This window comes from Gopherus evgoodei, chromosome 6, assembly GCF_007399415.2.
Source record: "Gopherus evgoodei ecotype Sinaloan lineage chromosome 6, rGopEvg1_v1.p, whole genome shotgun sequence".
In the NCBI taxonomy this organism is placed as follows: Eukaryota; Metazoa; Chordata; order Testudines; family Testudinidae; genus Gopherus; species Gopherus evgoodei.
This window is the reverse complement of record NC_044327.1, coordinates 68455458-68477259: the sequence shown is the minus strand read 5'-3', so window position 1 is coordinate 68477259 and position 21802 is coordinate 68455458. Positions and strand designations below refer to the sequence as shown.

The following is a 21802-nucleotide window of genomic DNA, read 5'->3' as shown; positions in this document are numbered from 1 at the left end:
ACCAAGAAGTAAATAAGAGTAGACTAGTGTAAGTGACATGGAAATCAGGCCCTAAGGAACTGCTGCCAGGATAGTGCACTTCCCCACCCACATTCCCAGACTATGTTTTAAAAAACACAATAAAGCACTTAATTATTATGCCCTCTAAAGGATTTTAAAAAGGAAACCAGGTTATTTTGCTCAAAGAGCCGCTCTCCCTCATCCCCTCCACTTTTTCTGTATGCCTATCAATAACTGATTTAAACAAGATCTCCTTTTAAGTACAAGATTGCTCTTTAGTAACTTAGATTTATGTTGCTTAAGGTCAAGACTAAGTGCTCTTTAGTGCTTTCTTGAGAAACCTGCATACTACTTGCACGTTGGTCAATTTTATTTATGATTTAAATGGATAACTCTGTGTTACATCTGGGAGATGGCAAGATACAGTTGTCACCACCACAATCTGTACAAATGCCTTTCCACATAATTCACACATTATGGCATTCCCCATGCATAAGTATAAGGAAAACGATGGTAATATTACCTATTTGTAATGGCAAAACTGTAAAAATTTTAGTGGTGAGCATTGAATAGGGATTAGAGCCAGGACTTGGGAGTCAGGATATCTGGATTGTATTTCTAGCTTTGCAAGCAACTGTGAATTTGGGTAAAACACTTCACCTCCCTTTGGCTTGATTTAATTTATAAAATGGCAATTATACAGTGAGGATAATTCATGCTGAAAAGGGCTTTGAGATCCTTAAATGAAAGGCATTTTTTAAGTGCCAAGTATAATTATTTGATCTCATACATGGAGAAAGATTCAGGGATCTATTAAGCATTGGTGCATCATCTCCTATGGGTGCAAAAAAGATTCACTCCTGAGAATGCTAGACAAAACTCTTCCCTAATAAAAGTAGGGACAGACAGCTTTAAACTCTGGCCAGGCACAGAACCTCTCCTAACAAGGTTGGTTCCACTTCCTTCTGCCTGTTACATATTATTAGGGAGACAAGCTGGGTGAGATAAGATCTTTTATTGGACCAACGTCTGTTGGTGAGAGACCAGCTTTCAAGAAAGAGCTCTGTGTGGTTCGAAAGCTTGTCTCTCTCACCAACACAAGTTGGGTCAATAAAAGATATCACCCATCCACCTTGTCTCTCTAATATCCTGGGACCAGCATGGCTACAACTAGTCTGCATCTTAAGCATTATGACAGTTTACTTCAGACCTCTTTGTGGCGCAAGAGTTTAAGAGGCCTTCATATATAAGAATAATTTAGAATCCGTGATGATGGGTTTAAGCTTTTTTGTTAAATGCTTTTGTGTCATCTTGTTTCGGGCATATTAGTAAACAGAATACTCAAAACCAGCTGTTCTCTACAGCAAGTAAAATGATCTTGTTTAATGTGCAGAAGCTGTCTATAAAGGGTATTGCATTATACTTGAACCTTTAAAAATGCTTTTCTAAAATAAATATTCTTCTAGAAGAGTGGAGTGCATTTTTTTAATGAAATAGGAATGAACAGAAACCTTCACCCAACACATAACACTTTGAAGTTTTAAGAAAACTAATCAAAATGTTCTGTGTTCATACAGCGCAGGTCTCAGCAAGGACCTGTATCTAAGTACCCAGACCGACCTGGAACAACGCTTCCTCAGCTCTCGTCCACTCACGCCCCTTCTCTACCTATGCTACATTGATGACATTTTCATCATCTGGACATATGGGAAGGTGGAAAAATTCCACCATGATTTCAACAGCTCCCACCTCACTATCAACCTCAGCCTGGACCAATCTACACGGGAGGTCCACTTCCTAGACACCACGGTGAAAATAAATGATGGTCACATTACCACCACCCTATACCGAAAACCTACCGACTGCTATGCCTACCTTCATGCCTCCAACTTCCATCCCGGGCACATCACAAGATCCATTGTCTACAGCCAAGCACTGAGGTACAACCGCATCTGCTCTAACCCCTCAGACAGAGACCAACACCTACAAAATCTCCACCAAGCATTCTCAAAACTACAATACCCGCAGGAGGAAATAAGGAAACAGATCAACAGAGCCAGACGTGTACCCAGAAGCCTCCTACTGCAAGACAAACCCAAGAAAGAAACCAACAGGACTCCACTGGCCATCACATACAGTCCCCAGCTAAAACCTCTCCAACGCATCATCAGGGACCTACAACCCATCCTGGACAATGATCCCAGACTTTCACAGGCCTTGGATGGCAGGCCAGTCCTCGCCCACAGGCCACCTGCCAACCTGAAATATATTCTCACCAGTAACTGCACACCGCACCATAGTAACTCTAGCTCAGGAACCAATCCATGCAACAAACCTCGATGTTAATTCTGCCCACATATCTACACCAGTGACACCCTCACAGGACCTAACCAGATCAGCCACACCATCACCGGTTCATTCACCTGCACGTCCACCAATGTAATATATGCCATCATATGCCAGCAATGCTCCTCTGCTATGTACTTTGGCCAAACTGGACAGTCGCTATGGAAAAGGATAAACGGACACAAATCAGATATTAGGAATGACAATATACAAAAACCTGTAGGAGAACACTTCAACCTCCCTGGCCACACTATAGCAGACCTTAAGGGGCCATCCTGCAGCAAAAAAACTTCAGGACCAGACTTCAAAGAGAAACTGCTGAGCTTCAGTTCATCTGCAAATTTGACACCATCAGCTCAGGATTAAACAGACTGTGAATGGCTTGCCAATTACAGAACCAGTTTCTCCTCCCTTGGTTTTCACACCTCAACTGCTAGAACAGGGCCTCATCCTCCCTGACTGAGCTACCTCATTATCTCTAGCTTGCCTGCATATATATACCTGCCCCTGGAAATTTCCATTACATGCATCTGACAAAGTGGGTATTCAACCACGAAAGCTCATGCTCCAAAACATCTGTTAGTCTATAAGGAGCCACAGGACTCTTTGCTGCTTTTAAGTACCCAGAGTCCCATCACAGGTGCTACTTCTGATCACACTGAACACTTTCATAGGTTCATTTTAGGGCCCAGAAGGGACTATTGTGTTCATCATCTGACCTTCTGCATAACACAGGATTTCCCTGTATTAATTTTTGCTTCAATTCCAATACTTGTGCTTGAACTAAAGTATCTCTTCTAGAAAAACATCCATTCATGATTTTAAAATTTCCCATGATGGAGAATCCACCACAGCCTTTAGTAAGTTGTTCCAATGGCTCATTACCCTCGCTGTTAAAAAATATGCACATCATTTCTAGGCTGAGTTTCACAAAAAACTCTGTTCTCACTAGATTCACAGCTCAATTTCCAGACCAAATAAATCTGGTGAAGCTTTAGAAAGCAACTAAACTTCTAAATCCTTATCTTAACCAATTCTATTCAGGTTCACCCATCAATATCGCTGAGTTGGTATCTACTGTAAAACCATTACCATAATTGGGCCAATTACTGTTACTGATTGTGCCTCACAGAAATGGAACCCAAACCCCCAGAATTTTAATTCTTTCCACCCTTTCAGAAATGAATACAGCAGAACATAGATTCATAGAGTCATAGACTTAAGGTCAGAAGGGACCATTATGGTCATCCAGTCTGACCTCCTGCACAATGCAGGACACAGAATCTCACCTACCCACTCCTGCAACAAACCCCTAACTTATGTCTGAGTTACTGAAGTCCTCAAATCGTGGTTTAAAGACCTCAAGATGCAGAGAATCCTCCAGCAAGTGACCCGTGCCCCATGCTGCAGTGGAAAGTGAAAAAATTCAAGGGCCTCTGCCAATATTCCCTGAAAGAAAATTCCTTCCCGACTCCAAATATGGCGATCAGTTAAACCCTGAGCATGTGGGCAAGACTCATCAGCCAGCACTCAGGAAAGAATTCTCTGTAGCAACTCAGATCCCACCCTATCTAACATCCCATCACAGACCACTGGGCATATTTACCTGCTAATAATCAAAGATCAATTAATTGCCAAAATTACACTATCCCATCATACCATCCCCTCAAACTTATCAAGCTTAGTCTTGAAGCCAGATATGTCTTTTGCCCCCACTACTCCCCTTGGAAAGCTGTTCCAGAACTTCACTCCTCTAATGGCTAGAAACATTCATCTAATTTCAAGTCTAAACTTCCTAGTGTCCAGTTTATATTCACTTGTTCTTGTGTCCACACTGGTACTAAGCTTAAACAATTCCTCTCCCTCCCTGATATTTATCCCTCTGATATATATCCCTTTTCCATATTTATAAAGAGAAATCATATCTCCTCTCAGCCTTCTTTTGGTTAGGCTAAACAAGCCAAGTTCTTTCAGTCTCCTTTCATAAGACAGGCTTTCCATTCCTCGGATCATCATAGTAGCCCTTCTCTGTACCTGTTCCAGTTTGAAACAAGAGAGTTTTAACTAAATAGAGTGGAATCACTACTCTCTCAAACGAACTCACACAAAAACACAATAAAAGACAAAAACACCTTAGCACCCTGGGCAAACACGTCTCACAAAATGATCACTCTGAACTCTTATGTCATGCAATACTAACAAACATATAGGAAATGTTCAGCATACAAATCTTATATGAAGTTCAGTACCCTACACCTAAAACTGATATGAAATTTCTGTATAAACTTACAGCTCTCGATTTGGACTGAAATACTACTATAAATCTTGATAGGTGTACCGCAGTTGTAAGATGTTTCACTCACTTTAAATCTAGAAATGATGTATAGCCAGGCTGCTGTGACTCTTATAAAATGTCTAAAGGCAAGATTTCAGGACCTATTAATTAATCAATTAAGAATTTCCTTCAAGAAGGTTGCCTATCTAGTACTCCTATCACTAGTACATTACTTGAGAAAAATGCCTGATGACGCTGTCTCTGCTTTATAGAATATAAAATTACATCCGTAATTCAGAAGTGATGCTAGCAAAATATTTTCTTCTGGACTAGGATGGGAGAGTTTCTTTCTTTATATTGTGATCTTAGTATGCTGCCAATTGTGTTTTGCAAATACATATTTTAAATATTGCCTAGTATTTAAAAATGTCTGCTTTTCCCAAAGTCCTAAAATGAATAATGAAATCTTGTTGAGAAATTATGTAATTAGACAGAAAACCAAAGGATAAGTTTTTTTAAAGCTATATTTAGGTAGTGTGACTAATTTGCCCCAATTGGAAACTTTATCATTGAGTAGTTGTAATGAGATACAGAAGAACACAGATTGTATCCCTGAATCAAAATAATTCCCATATATAAAATATAAATATAATTAGGAAGGCTAAAAAAGATTTTCAAGAGCAACTAGTCAAAGTCTATAAAAGTAATCGCAAAAAAAAATGTAAGTACATCAGAAGAAGGAAGCTTGCTAAACATCAATGGAGCCATTAGACGATGTGCTAAAGGAGCACTCAAGGAAGATAAGGCCTTTGCTGAGAAACTAAATGAATTCTTTGCATCAGTCTTCACTGCAGAGGAAGTGAGAGAGATCCCCACACCTGAAACATTATTTTTAAATGACAAATCTGAGGAACTGTCCAGATTCAGGTGTCATAAGAGGAGGGTTTGGAACAAACGGATAAATTAAACAGTAATAAGTCACTAGAACCAGATGGTATTCACCCAGGAATTCTCAAGACACTCAAATACGAAATTGCAGAACTACTAACTGTGGTATGTAACCTATCATTTAAATCAGCTTCTATAGCAGATGACTGGAGGATAGTTAATATGATGCCAAGGCTCCAGAGACAACCCTGGCAATTACAGGCCAATAAGCCTAACTTCAGTACCAGGCAAACTGGTTGAAACTATAGTAAAGAACATACCTATTAGACACATAGATTAACACAATTTGCTGGGAAAGGGTAAACATGGCTTAAGGGAAATCATGCCTCACCTATCTACTAGAATTCGTTCAGGGGGCAACAAACCTGTGGACAAGGGTGATCTAGTAGTGGATATAGGATACTTGGATTTTTAGAGAGTCTTGGACAAAGTCCCTCACCAAAGGTTCTTAAGCAAAGTAAGCTGTCATGGGACATGAAGGAAGGTGGATCAGTAAATGGTCAAAAGATGGGAAATAAAGGATAGGAATAAATGGTCAGTTTTCAGAATGGAGAGAGCTAAATAGTGATGTTCTTTGGGGGGGTCTGTACTGGGACCAGTGCTGTTCAACATATTCATAAATGATCTGGGAAAATGGGTAAACAGTGAGGTGGCAAAATTTGCAGAGGATACAAAACTATTCAAGATAGTTAAGTCCAAAGCAGACTGCAAAGGATTACAAAGGAATCTCACAAAACTGGGTGACTGGGCAACAAAATGGCAGATGAAATTCAGTGTTGATAAATGCAACATAATGCACAGTGGAGAACTGCAAAATGATGGAGTCTAAATTAGCTGTTACCACTCAAGAAAAAAATTGGAAAACATTCACTCAATGTTAAAAAAAAACTAACAAAATGTTGGGAATTATTAAGAAAGGGATAAATAACAAGACAGAAAAATCATATTGCCTTTATATAAATCCATGGTATACCCACATCTTGAATACTTTATGCAGATCTGGTTGCTCCATCCAAAAAAAGATATATTGGAATTGTAAAAGGTACAGAAAAGGGCACCAAAATTATTAGGGATATGGAACAGCTTCCATACAAGGAGAGATTAATAGGACTGGGACATTTCAGCTTGGAAAAGAGTCAGCTAAGGGTGGATATGATAGAGGTTATAAAATCATGACTGGTATGGAGAAAGTAAATAAGGAAGCGTTATTTACTCATTCACTTAACACAAGAACTAGTGGTCACCCAATGAAATTAATAGGCAGCAGGTTTAAAACAAACAAAAGGAAGTACTTCTTCACACAGCACACTGTTCAATCTGTGGAACTCTCTGCCAGGGGATATTGTGAAGGTCAAAATGATAACAGGGTTAAGAAAAAAGGACTGGATGACTTTCTGGAGGATAGCCCCATTGATGCTATTAGCCAGGATGTGCAGGGATACATACTCTGAGTATCCCTGGCCTCTGTTTGACAGAAGCTGGGAGTGGATGAGAGGGAATGGATCATTTGATGATTGCCAGTTCTGTTCATTCCCTCTGAAGCATCTGGCATTGGCCACTGTTGGAAGACAGGATGCTGAGCTAGATGGACCATTCTTATGTAAATCAGTTAAAATCTAGGTACTAGATAGGCAAACAAATTCTTGTGGATTCTATTGCTGCTCATTGGCAGGTAGACAATTTCAGTCAAAGACCCTGAGACTAAACAGCCTATTCTGAGGAAATATCAACTTCCAAATAATTATTAATAAAGCACTCTAAGTCACTAAAATGGCAAACCCATCAGTTCTCACTTTTCCTGTGGTAAAATGGTTCTGTTAAGAGTCAAAGCAAGCTACACGTACAAAGTTGTGAAATCAGAGAAGAAATAAGTATCAAGAAAACAAAAGCTTGTGCTTACTTTTTCCCCCAGACAGTAAACAACTCTGCTGATGTCTGGTAGTCAGTAGGAGTAAACAATACTCCCAACCTTCAACATGCTGCTTTATATTATTCAAAATCTAATTCAGTGTGGTTACTATTTACCAAGGCTAGTGGTTACTATTTACTTAGGCTATACCTAGGAAATATCGATTGGGATATTTGAGAAATATTAGTCTCTCTCTAACTCCTAATGAAATATAGTTCATGCTGCTTAATTTGAAGCCCAAAACAGTTAAGTAGTTGATTATTTGCAGGACAGACAGACAATATTGTTGCTCAAAGACAGGGAAAGCAGAACTCATTTTGGATGCATAAGTAACCTCGTTCTATTAAATTATAAGTTCAAATTTGTTGTATCAACCAAGCAAAGTGCTAACAAACTTCAACAGGACTTTATTTTTAAAGTGGAAACCTCTTTACCAAGTTGCTGCTGCATCCTCTGTAACTCTCACTCTGTCTCCTCAACTCGTCTCCCCTCCTTCCTGTTTCCTGTCCTTTCAGACTCCCAACAGCCAGTGCTCCCAGTTCTAATAATTACAAACAACATCTAAATACCACAAAATTATTTTGCATATAGGATCACTCAGATTCATACTGATCTGTCTGCATGATAGCAGAATCATGTCTATTGGTGACAATGCAGAGCTTTCTCAGCTTATGTTTCTATCAGTCTTTATATTTCAGTTTTTTACAAGATGTTTAGTACATTGGTATCTGAGAACTGGACCATATTATGATGAAAAGTCAGAGTCAAGAACAAATGGCATTTTCTCTGTTCATCTTTACCAGTTCATTAAGGGCTTTATAGGTTAGGACCAGATCTTTGAATTCTGTTCTGAAATGAATGGAGAACCAATGAGTTTACAAAGCAGAGGCAATGTCTACCACTGTTTTGCTATATATGCTGCATCTTCTGCACCAACTTCAGTTTTCTTTTGATACCTGTAACCTTTAGCCTCTGGCATTACAGAATGAGTTTAGCATGAAAGTTGCTGGTCCTCTCCTGAAAAAAAAAAAGAAGATGCAGTTTCCTGATAAGTCATTGATTGAAAATTCCTCACTACAGTAGCAATTTGAGAGTCTATTACTCCTGGAGTAGTGATGAGTCCAGCAAAAGCCTAAGGCTTCACACAAACTTGATGATCTGTGGTCTAATGACACTGGTCACTGGTGAGGTCTGAGTCTTGACAAGGTCTTCAAATATTTTCCCTTCTTATCAGCACCATTTCTGTTTTTTAAGAGGAATTTCAGTCGCTGTTACTCTGAGATTCTGGAGATCCCAGAGCACATTCAGGTTGTAACATGCAAGTTGGATACTTGCCTGTCTTGTCTGATGAAGGCATGCCTTTGGGCATTTTTGGAATCAATCATCAATATTTTGCTGTTGGAAAGCAAGATTCCAGTATCAATTAAGGAAATAATTATTACATCTTGGCTCAAGATAATTTCTTTCTGGCTATGCACAATGATCAGGCATCAGTGCTGATTCTGTTATATGTATCTACTATCTTTAACATGACCATGTGGTTTTGTAGACATAATGATGAGAGTAGCTCCATTCTTTTCTTTCTTAGCAAGATCCTAGATGATTTTGTTTATCTGCACCGAGAATTCTCTCTTGTTGGTTTCACCAGTTTTAATTCTGTCATCCTCTCCTATTTAGCTGGTGTATGAGGCTGCTAGCAGGGCTAATAGGGAGGTATGGGCAGCAGTGTCTTCAGAATATGGATGAAACAAAGCTCTACAGCTCCATTTCATCTAATCCATCCAGTGTGATTTACCTCAGTCATAACAGTGCCTAACCAGGACTGGGACATTGACAAGACTCAACCTAGATTTGAGTTGGGTAATGCTTATGTGCTGAGTGAAGTGACCAGAAGACATTACAGAGATCATGTAATCATCTGGTGTGTGTTACGGGTCTCCCTTTGTCCCCAATCCTTAGAGGAGATGAATGTGATGGAGATGAAGCCCAAGTGAGTGAGCTTTAGACTTTTAGCTCTGGAGGTCCACAGTTTAACCCCCTGGTCTGCCAAGATTGCAGCCATCATAATTACATGAGAAAACAAATAAAGGATATACCTAGCATTTGTTTCTCAGGTTTACAGCACAGATGCTTTGCTTGTTCTTAGCTGCTGTTCAGGTAGCAGTGGCTGCCAAGAATGTATTTTATCATCTGTGTTCTGCAAAGAATTTACTGATATATTTATCTAATCAAGATTAAACTATTCCAACTGTCTGGACATTTCAATTAGGGCAGAATGTGACTGTTTATTACATGGTATTTCCTACAAGGGAGTGCTTGACATGATTTTTGTCCGCAATTTTTATTGTTGGCTTTCACCTGCAAAGTGCTAAACGGTTTGTGCCCCGGCTAATTTAGATATGTCCTCTTTCTTCATATCATACCAAGCCAAGGACTGTCCCATTAATACTCAGCATGAATACCCACAATAGCTACACTATACTCAGACCTTGATTTGTTGTGCACCAGTTTCCTGGAGGGTAGGAGACAGAGGAAATTCCCTGCTGGGACATTTCCTTTTAGCCAGGTTACAATTTATCAGTTTCACCTTAGTAATCACAATCTTCAACAGTCCTTTTCTTGTCAGTGGTCTATATCACTAATTTGGGGTGGGAGGTCTTTGTGGAAATTTTTTTGAGCACTGGACAACTTTGCCCTTCCTGTTGGCATTCTTTTCTCATCCATTTTATCCTCACCCATAAGAATTTTACATTCAACAACAAACATTTTGTCCAAACCATAGGAACAGCCATGGGTACTAGGATGACTTCTCCAAGCTCATCATCAGAAGCAAGCTCCTCCCAAACCAGGAGACCAAAAAGGCACCAGACCCTGAAAGAAGAAGAGATGCAAAACCTACGGACATAGGTTCACTGCTATGATGATCAACCCCTCACAACACAGCTTTCATGATTCATGGGTCCTACACATGCCTTACAACACATGGTGTACCTCATCCAGTGCACTCAATGCCCCAGTAATAACTATGTGGGTAAAATCAGACAAGCACTATGATCTCATATGAACTCACACAGAAAAATGATAAAAGATAAAAACACCACATCACCTGCAGATGAACACCTTTCACAAAGTGATTATTCTATATCTGACCCCTCAGTCATCATCCTCAAAGGAAACATGCACAACACCTTCAAAAGAAAAGCCTGGGAGCTTAAATTCATAACTTTGCAGGACACTAAAAATTATGGACTGAATAGACAAACTGGATTTACAGTTTATTACAACAATTTATAATTGACTCACAATGCCCCACAAGCTGCCTTCCCCATCTCCACCTTTCTTTCCTCCCTGTAACTGCAGGGGTGTTAGTGGGCATTTCACCTTGAATGTTAACTACTTATGCTAAACTATCTGTTCCACATTGTATTTAGCTGTGACACTCTGTATGTTTCCCAGACATGAAGAGCTCTGTATCAGCTCATAGTCATGTCTGTCTCACTAACAGAAGTTGGTCCAATAAAAGATACTTCCTCACCTACCTTCTCTCTCTAGTATCCTGGGACCAACATGGCTACAATATCACTGCATATGAAATTTTTTGGGTTACTTTCCTTACAATTCTGGGCTTTGCACTCATAAGAAAGACAATTTAGCTAGATTTCTCTCCCTCTTTCTTAACCTACATATAGTTTTACATATGGATGTGGCATACAAGCTTGGTGTTTGGAATGGTTTACAGTACATCAAGTCCCACATACTGATGAATAATAATTCTATAAATTTAAGTAGCACTTTTTACCTAGAAGATCTGAGTCCAAACAGCATTTCACACACACCTGCTGAACAAGAGACCACCAGCTGAAATGCAGCACAAGTTTAAATGCAGCAAAGACAAGTTTAAATAATATCAGCAGCACCTAATAATAATTTAGGTCTGGAAAATGATGATTAACTTACAGCATCAAATATAGCGAAACAACAGGTAGTTTGCAATTTAAATGGCTAGCATGCCACTTTGCTGAGATACCAGTGCTGACACTCCTACATAACTCCTAGTTAAAAGTGTCACGTGTGTTCAAGGGTCTATGTAGTGGTTTTTTTCTTTTTAATTTTATCTGAAAGAAGATACTCTATCACCATAGCTTCCCCTACCAAATAATCACCATGACTGCAGCACCTACACTGGGGGCCGTTTCTTAAATTTTAAATAATTTTAGTGCTCGTGGACAGCCAGCCCAGGAGACTTAAGCCTTCTGTTTATCCATATAAGATCTAAAGCAAAGTCAATGGCAGTATGACTTAGACCCACTGCTCTATTAACCGTGCCTTAGCCTTAAACTGTGAGATAGAACTTCAGTCTCCATGTCCAACAACTTCTGTCCTCCCTACCGAGAATGGCATTACTTGAGACACTCGTGGGCAATTATAAGGAAACTATGAACTCATTTTACTTAGGTCACCAACAGTCATTAAATGATCGTGATTTTTGAGAGCTACTCATATATGGTTATATCTGAACAGTGGTGAAAGACTAGTGATGAAAGATTCTGTATCTCCTTACCAATTCTCACAAACATCCAGTTACACTAGTTTGGCATTTATGATCTTTCACTGAAAACCAACTTGGTTTTGTTTTTACCAAAACTAACTTTGCTTAATTTATGCCAGCTGACAAGATGACAGCCTATGACATATTTTCAGGCTATGTAGGGTACTGTACCTGTATAGCAATGTTGATGTTTGTCTGAGATAATGGGAGTATTATTAAGACATATCTTTACACACTTAGAGGACTGATTCCTCGTGCAATCTGGGAAATTTCCTCTACTTAGTAAGGGAGGAGTTGGGGAAAAAACAAGAATAACTTTCTCTTTCTTAAGCAATAAAAAAGAATTTATATCTACACATCTTTTAAAGAACATACAAGGCAGGTAGGTAAAGGTCACAAACCTCTGTTGTTACTGGAATAAATCCATAGAATTAAAGTTATTGAAATATTCTCAAACTACTGAAGTCACCAAATAAATAAAAGAAAGATGTTTTGTAAAGATTGCAGAACTTAAAAAGCCTGTTTTTTTGTTATCATAATTAAATACAGAACAAAAAAGATCAAAGAAAAGGAATATACTGTCTGGTAAGTTATCATTCTGTTTTAAATTTTGTTTATACCTCACATAAAATGATCCACTTATGATCTCAATGATTTGTGTGAAACAGTCAAACCTCAATCATTTAAAATAATTCTTTGTAGGCATCTCTCCCCAATAAGATCAAGGAAAATAGGAGTGGTCCCAAATCTTTAAAAACACTCAGTTAAGGGTCAAAGACATATTAAGGTTGTTGATAACTGCTGTTAAGGATTCTCAAGAGCTACAGTAGTATACTTTGAAAAGACAAGGGCAGTGATGTAATTAACAATTATTAACGTGAATTATAAACCCCATTTACAATATGTCACATTATACATGACTGTATGGGGTGAAGGTACTTAGCAAAGTACTTATTCCTATCTCCTAGAACTGGAAGGGACCTTGAAAGGTCATTGGCCTGCTAAACCCGGGTTGAGAGTTCAATCCTTGAGTGGGCCATTTAGGAAACCGGGGTAAAAATCTGTCTGAGGATTGATCTCCTGAGGTCCCTTCCAACCCTGATAGTCTGTGATTCTGTGAAAGTACTATAAACTCAGAATTACTGGATAGACAGACAGATCCAACAGGGAAGGAGTGCATGTAAAGTTATTGAAACCATAGATCAAAGTAAATAGCATACTGTAATATATTTACCAAGTAATGATGTAAACTAAAGAAGAATACATTAGACATAAGGAAAGACAGATCATCTGATATGGAAGTTGTTGAATTTTGAGCTAGAGAACGTTTAATTTGGAGAGAGGAATTTCTCTGGCTTTCCCCACTGAAAATAAATTTGTGGCAAAAGAATCACTTGTGTAGAACACTTTGTATACAAGAATCCCTGGGTAAACAGTAGCATTAAAACATCAGACAGAGATAAAACCTCTGGTTTTACGGGTGAGTGTGATCTAGTAGTTGAGAATCAAGACTGTGTTTCTATTGCTATCTTTGCCACTACTGTACAACCGCATGCAACTTTGATCAAATCCCTCAGATTATTTCACAGAGGTATTGTGAGGCCTAATTAATTCACCCCAAGTGCTTTGAGATTCTCGTTTTAAAGGTTCCACGTACGTGTGAAATAAGATCACCATCGCATATCATTGCAATGTAATACAAGTACTTGATCACACAATCAGCTGTACCAGCACTATGAATTAACAGAATCTTTTTAAAAATCAGCCGTGGAGTCAAGCAGATATGACGGATATGGCAATTTCCTGATATATGCTGGAATAACCCCACTGAATTAAGTGGAACATTATGGAATTAAATTAAAATTTATTGAATTAAGTTAAAGTATCTTAGGCATTGGTAAGACGTCATTAGGTATACTGTGTACAATTTTGGTCACCCACATTTAAGAAAGATTAATTTAAACTGGAATGGGGCACAGAAAGGCTTCTAGGATGATCAGAGGAATGGAGGACTTGTCTTATGAAAGGAGACTGGAAGAGCTTGCCTTGTTTATTCTTGCAAAAAGAAGGATGAGAGAGGATACGATTGCTCACTATAAATACATGGGGAGAAGAGAGTGCCAAGGAGGGTGACAAGATATTTAAGATAAAGGACAATGTTGGCACAAGAACAAATGGGTATGAACTGGCCATGAACAAATTCAGGCTGGAAATTAGAAAACGGTTTCTAATCATCAGAGGGTGATGTCCTGGAACTGCCTTTCAACAGGAGTTGTGGGAGGCAAAAAACTTAAGTTTTAAGAGAACTAGGTAAATTTGTGTGCAACTGAATAATGGTCGAGGGCGTGGCTCAACAGCTCTGAAGCTCACTTTCAATTTATGTCTTATGTTCCTAAAGCAGGGACCCCAAAGTCCTGGCCCATGGAACATCTGCGGCCTGAGAACCTCCTCACTGCAGCCCACGGAGGAGACACGCATGCAGACACACCGCCAGCAATGTCTGCTTCAGGCATCGGCCCCTGCAGTTCCCATTGGCTAGGGGAGAGGGACTGCAATATCATCACTAGTTGCCAGGCAGAGTCAGCCATGGAGGCAGCGTCACTTTTTTCCACAATGAAAATAAACAAGTCAAAATACCGAACACAACTATCTGATACACACCTTGCTGCAACTCTGAAGGTTTCAACTGCTCAGTCACGGAGGCCAAATATCAACAAACTGACATAACTGAAGTATTGCCAGGTGTCTGGCAAACACTAAAAACTCTCTGGCAGGCAAAGAATTGTATAAAGTTGTAAGACAGTTTTATTATGTCTAAGAAATTTGAAATTAAAAAATATAATATAAACGTTTTCTTGTCTGAACACCATCTTCAGTGACATAATTGGCTCACTGGGAGGATTTGAGGACTGGCACTGGCCCTAAGGTAAACTGAGTCTGAGACCCCTGTCCTAAAGGTCATGCGTCTGACATTCACCCAGCCAATGGCAGAGGACAGGAAGTGATTTCCCCCACCCAATCTATTTTGGGATGCTATTTTTATCTCCTCCTTCTGAAGCATAAGTGGTGACTATGGGTAGAGATGGGACACTGGGTGGGGTGGGCTTAGGCTCTGAGATGGTACCGAATATTCTCTCTCTCAGGTGCTTGGCTGGCTAGTTCTTGTTCACATGCTCAGGGTCTAACTAACAGCCATATGTGGGGTTGGGAAGAAATTTTCCCCCAGGTCAGACTGGCAGTGATGTTGTGGTTTCCGGTGGCTCTCATTTATGAACAGGTATACTGGGTCAGACCAATGGTCCATCTAGTCCATTATCCTGTTTTTTGACAGTGGCCAGCGCCAGTTGCTTCAGAGGGCACGAACAGAACAGGCCAGTTTCTAGTTATCCATCCCCTGTTGTCCAGTGCCGACTTCTGGCAGTTAGGGACACTTGGAGAATGGGGCTGCATCCCTGACCATCTTGGTTAAGAGACATGGATGGACATATCCTCCATGAAGTTATCTAATTCCTTTTTGAACCCAGTTATACTTTTGGCCTTCACAACATCCCATGGAAACAAATTCCTCATGTTGACTTCGCCTATTAATTTCATTGGGTGACCCGTGGTTCCTGTGTTATGTGAAGAGGTAACACTTCCAAATTAACTTTCTTATATCATTCATGATTTTATAGACCTCTCATATTCCCCCTCATAATCTTTTATTTTCTAAAGTTGAACAATCCCATTCTTTTTAATCTCTCCTCATATGGAAGCTGTTCCATATCCCTAACCATTTCTGCTGCTTTTCTCTGTACTTTTCCCAATTCTAATATATCTTTTTTGAGATGAGGTGACTAGAACTGCACACAGTATTCAAGGTGTGGGCATACTATGGATTTATATAGTGGCATTATGATATTTTCTGTTTTATTATCTATTCTTTTCCTAAAAATTCCTAATAGTTAAGTTGATGTTTTCAGAGAAATATCCACGATGACCCCAAGATCTCATTCTTCAGTGGTAACAGCTAATTTGGACCCCATCATTTTGAATGATGTTGGGAACATGTTTTCCAATGTATATCACTTAGCATTTATCAACATTGAATTTAATCAGCCATTTTGTTGCCCATTAACCCAGTTTAGTGAGATCCCTTTTCAACTCTTCACACTTAGCTTTGGACATAACTATCCTGAATAATTTTGTATCATTCAAAAATTTTGCCACATCACTTCAGTCTCATTTCAGTTTTGAGTTTAGTGTGTGGGCGCTGGGTGGTGCTGGTGGCTTGTGCTATATAGGAGGTCAGATCAGAAGATCTAGTAGACCCTTCTGGCTTTAAACTCTATGATTTTCTATGAGTTCATTTTAACAAAAATGTCAATGTTCATAACTTCTTGAGGTTCCTTCCAGCCCTACACTTCAATGATTCTTTGTATTATTGTGGAATTGTAAGTAACATCTCTAGAGAGAAGTCCTGACTAAATGTAAAACCTGGGCAGTGTTATGAGCTTCAAATGACTATTTGAAACAATGTGAACTTTTAAAGTTAAGTGGGTGTCGCAGGAAATCTCTAGGGGGGAAGTGTATGCAAATGTAAATCCTCCAGTTATGCAAAAACCCAGACTTTTGAAGCTATGCCCTAAGGAGAAACTCTCAGTCTATGAATTTCTTATGCCAGATCAAAGACCCAGGTTTTATAAAGGGGGGACCAAACTATTCAGGAATGTTCTTCTTCTGAGGTAACAGCTGTTGTGAACTTGTGACCACAGAAAAACCACTTGGTGGGTTTTGAAGCACTGTTCACTTGCCAGAGGCCTTGTTAGGGGTCAGGTGATCTCTGGCAAGCTTATTAGCATCAATGTAGACTCTTTAATTGTTCTAAATATGTTTTCTATGTAATGCTTTTACCTTAAGAATAAATGTGCTTGCTTAGAAAGAGCTCTGTGGCAACTTTACTGTGGGCAGTTACAATGTTTATATCCTGAAGTGGGAACATGAGGAATCTCACACTCCTTCACAGCTCTCAGTAAGAGTCAGCAGAAAGCATGATTCAGCTGCTCTTTAAAGGAAAAGCAGGTACATCATATAGTCAGGCATGTGCCAGATCCAGCAATAATAAAACACTGCTTATTTCAGAAACTCATAATAAATACAGCAAACAGGACTTTGCTTCTATAGATTTTTTTTTTAAAACACAGTACCTACTGTATCAGAGGGGAAGCCGTGTTAGCCTGGATCTGTAAAAGCAGCAAAGAATCCTGTGGCACCTTATAGACTAACAGACGTTTTGGAGCATTAGCTTCGTGGATGAATACCCACTTCGTCGGATGCAAGCATCCGACGAAGTGGGTATTGACCGACGAAAGCTCATGCTCCAAAACGTCTATTAGTCTATACGGTGCCACAGGATTCTTTGCTGCTTTTATAGTACCTACTGTACATCAGTTCAATTAATCCTGCAGTTTTTAAAAAGAAAATCTTTGTTCTTTTTGCAATCAAAATATCAGTGTAATTCCCTTTAATGTACTAAAAGCAGACCCTTTAAACATTTATCACTAATTTGATATGAGTACATGTTAATTTACCTATAATAATAAGAATGCTTTTTATATTTTCACGTTCTTGGCCAGCACAATTAATTAGGCAAGTAACACTGTCTTCACAATAAAGCAGGAGTCGGCAACCTTTCAGAAGTGGTGTGCCGAGTCTTCATTTATTTACTCTAATTTAAGGTTTTGCGTGCCAGTCATACATTTTAATGTTTTTAGAAGGTCTGTTTCTATAAGTTTAATATATAACTAAACTACTGTTACATGTAAAGTAAACAAGGTTTTTAAAATGTTTAACAAGCTTCATGAAAAATTAAATTAAAATGCAGAGCCTCATGTACCAGTGGCCAGAAACTGGGCAGTGAGAGTGCCATTGAAAATCAGCTTGCGTGCCGCCTTCGGCGCGCGTGCCATAGATTGCCTACCCCTGCAATAAAGCATCATTGTACATTAGCTTACATCAGCTAAATTGTCCTGTGCAATGATTTAAACAAATAAAAACCTTCAGGAAATTAGAAAGAACAGTTCAAATATCCATTGACAAACAGAAAACACTCTTGAACCACTACAAGTGGTAACTCCTGAAATGTAATGGAATAATCCTGCTAGTTAAGTGCAAAGTCTGAAAAATGAATGTAAAAAAGGAAAGTGCATTATGAATGTGATGAAACAGACAAATAATATGAAAAACAGCAACTGGAATTTCAGTGGGAATGAACCCATTAAATGCAAAGTAACACACTGAGGAAAAAATAAGTCAAAACACAGGTATAAAATGTTAGGAAAATTGTGGAAAGCAGTAATGGCAGAACAGCATAACATTATAATGTTTGACCAAAGATGGGTGGGCAACCAGAAAGAGGTTGACACATTTGGTGTGAATTCAGAGAAGAGCAATAAAAATGATTGTCTAGTGGGCTGACTTATCAAAAAGATGAAGATAAATAAATAGGTGTAGCTTGTCTAAATGATTACTAAAGAGGATTTAGGAGCCTGGACGGCTCGCAGTGTACTGCTATTTGATGGAGAGAGGGAGAAGGATGAGCTTGTGGTAAGAGGCGCTGTAATGGGACTCAAGAAAAATGGCTTGTCTGACTTTGGGCAATTCACTTCACTCCTCTGGGTGACAGTTCTGCATCAGTGAAATGGGAATAATGAAATTTCTCTATCTCATTGGGGTGTGTGGAGGATAAATCCATAAATACTTGGGAGGTGATCAGATGCTTCAGTGATATAGGTCTTCTAACTACCTAGACACTTAAGTCCAGATTTTTAAAGGTATTCAGGCATTACTGCACTCAGCATTGCAACACCTAACTCCTGTAGGAGCCTAAAGCTCATTTTCAAAAAGGATTTAGGCCATAGGAGCCTAAATTCCATTAACAGTCAACTCCTACATGTCTAAATCTATTTTAAAAATGACATTTAGGTTCCTAAATCAGTTAGGAGTAGCAATGCTGAGTGCAGCTATGCCTGAATATCTTTAAAAATCTGGGTCCAGGGGTAATCAATAGGCAGACCACGGGTCAAATCCGAATGCCAGATGTTTTTCAATGGACCACAAAATCTTTTTATTTATGTATTTATGTATTATTATTACCATCATTATTGTTAGTATTTCTGTATTATTTTCTCTGGACCTTAACTATACCTTGACCAAAAAATAATTCATTAACCCTGTCTGGGTCTATGATGATACTCCAAGGGTTTATAAATAGGATGGGATGAAATTCAGCAAAAGAAAATTCAGGATGGGTATCAGGAAATATGCCAAGGAATACTTTCCTAAACATAGTGGTCATTTAAAACTACACTATAAAAATACATTTGAAATGTACCATAATGAACAAGTTAACAAAGGTAGGGCAATGGGCTATAACTAACAGAGAAATCTTTTCCATCGCTAATTTTGATGACTCCATAAATGCTATAAAAACTATAAACATATGAAGCATTTATTTAAGAATATTCTGAAAAATAGTGTTCAGAGTAAGTTATTATTAGAAAGAAACCATATTCAACAGAAAATAAACCTAATAATGCATGTATGGTACTAGAGGCTTCATGCAGCCCACTATATTGATGTATGCTCAAAAGACCATTCCTACTAATGTTATAATGGGTGAACATATAGGCTTCCTGTCCCACCAACACCCATTTCATTTTCTGCTCCTTCAAGCAAGTTCGTCATAAGGAGTGCTGTGGCTCAATGAATTAAAGCAATCTTTGCTACTTTGAGGAAAGAGTTTTGACTCCCCGATAGGGTATTTTTTATTTTATTTTTATTTTTAAACTTTTGTTTGCTAGGGAGAGGACTGTAACCCTCATGCAGCCACAGACAGTTCAGGAAGTATAGGGACGCTAGTGGCGGCATACAAACAAGAGCAAGGATAATTGCAGAAATAACTGCTCTGATGGTACTCATCTAGCAAGTTCATGCATCCATGAAAATAGATGCATGCAATTAAATGTTCCATAATTTTACTCAAAGAAAGCATGAGGAACATCTCTGACGTTAGATCTGTTTTATAGGTTAACACGGGAACAAATATTTGCAAGAAATTGTTAAAATATTTGATATTAGTTGAGTTAAAAAAACCTGTAAATCACAAACAATCTGGACTTTACAAAATTTTAATTTCCCTTTCAATTACTATAGAAACAATATAAAGCCCCTCACAGGGTCTGGACTAAATGTTAGAATGGCTGACATTCACAATTAGTGTAAACTTTCCCACTCTTACAGAAAGCAGTATACTCCCGATGCTGGCGTTCCAGCGAGGGTCAGTGGGGTATAGTAAAAAGACTGGTTATAATATGACACATTAAGGATTATCTAATTGTAGTTAAATCCAAGACTTAGGTTTGTTTTGCTTCATGCAGTTAAGATTTGAGAAACAGCAAAATTCTCCATTACATACCTTAGTTTTACTGTCATACCAAAATAGATTTTTAAAACTTTCAAAACCAAAAACCACTAGTGTTAGTTCTGATCAGTTTGTTATGTTATGTTAACATAAAAAAAAACAACAGAAAGCAAGGGGGAACCAGTGACCAAACTGTGACTCTTCGGTCACAATTCTGTTTGTGTTCTGCTTCTGAGGCAACACAACTACGTACTGCCCCTTACTCAGGGCTGATTGCAACGTGGTAATCTTGTCCTAAAAGAACATTAGTTAATTCAATGCTTTCCCTTCATATTTATCATAATCAAATAAATTCATTTACAAAGCACTCCCATTTGTTGTAGAGATACTAAAATAAAAAAAATAATAAAACAGCTATGAATTATTGAATATCGCAGCGGTCGGCAGCCTTTCAGAAGTAGTGTGCCGAGTCTTCATTTATTCACTCTAATTTAAGGTTTTGCGTGCCAGTAATACATTTTAATGTTTTTAGAAGGTCTCTTTCTCTAAGTCTATAATATATAACTAAACTATTGTTGTATGCAAAGTATATAAGGTTTTTAAAATGTTTAAGAAGCTTCATTTAAAATTAAATTAAAATGCAGAGCCCCCCAGACTGGTGGCCAGGACCTGGGCAGTGTGAGTGCCACTGAAAATCAGCTCGCAGGCCGCCTTCGGCACGCATGCCATAGGTTGTCTACCCCTTGAATATCGTATACACGTACAAATAATTAAATATATAATACCAAAAACTGGCAGAACTAATAAAATAATGGCCAGTAAAGTTGACAGTGTGGTAAACTTTTCCTGGGATACAATACTAAGCAAATCTAAGGTAATAAACAAACATATCTGAAATGGATGCCAGTGTGTAGAATCCGATAGCCTGAACTGAAACTGCATTATATAAAAATAAATAGTACCACTAGTAGTTCAAGAAAAATATGTAAATCTACACTGGGATTTTATGTTACCGTTATGATATAAATCAACTTGAAACATTCAATAGTTCAGTTCTCTATTCCGCCACAAGAAAAATTATTCAGATCCCTGCCTTGTTAACCATTCCCACAAATCTCAAAACACAGCAGTAGAAAATCTACAATTTCATTCTTCAGATAAATCCTTTGCACAGTGCTGGTTAAGCCTTGACACACAGAGGTTGTCCCAGTGCATACTGGTGTGAATTATTGGGGGAAAGTACACACAAAAAGCTAGAGGGTAGATGGGGAAGAAAATTAGATATACTAAAATACAACAATTTCTAGAGATCTGAGTTCACCAATATGTACAAAGTTCCATATCAGCAGATTACATAATTGCACTCAAAACTTA

General features: G+C 38.5%; 1 protein-coding gene across 6 annotated transcripts in view; it reads right to left on the bottom strand.

Annotated features, from left to right (window-relative positions):
* FBXL17 (F-box and leucine rich repeat protein 17) overlaps positions 1-21802 on the bottom strand; it is a 486275-nt gene that overhangs the window by 157175 nt on the left and 307298 nt on the right. The gene's annotated exons all lie outside the window — the stretch shown is intronic.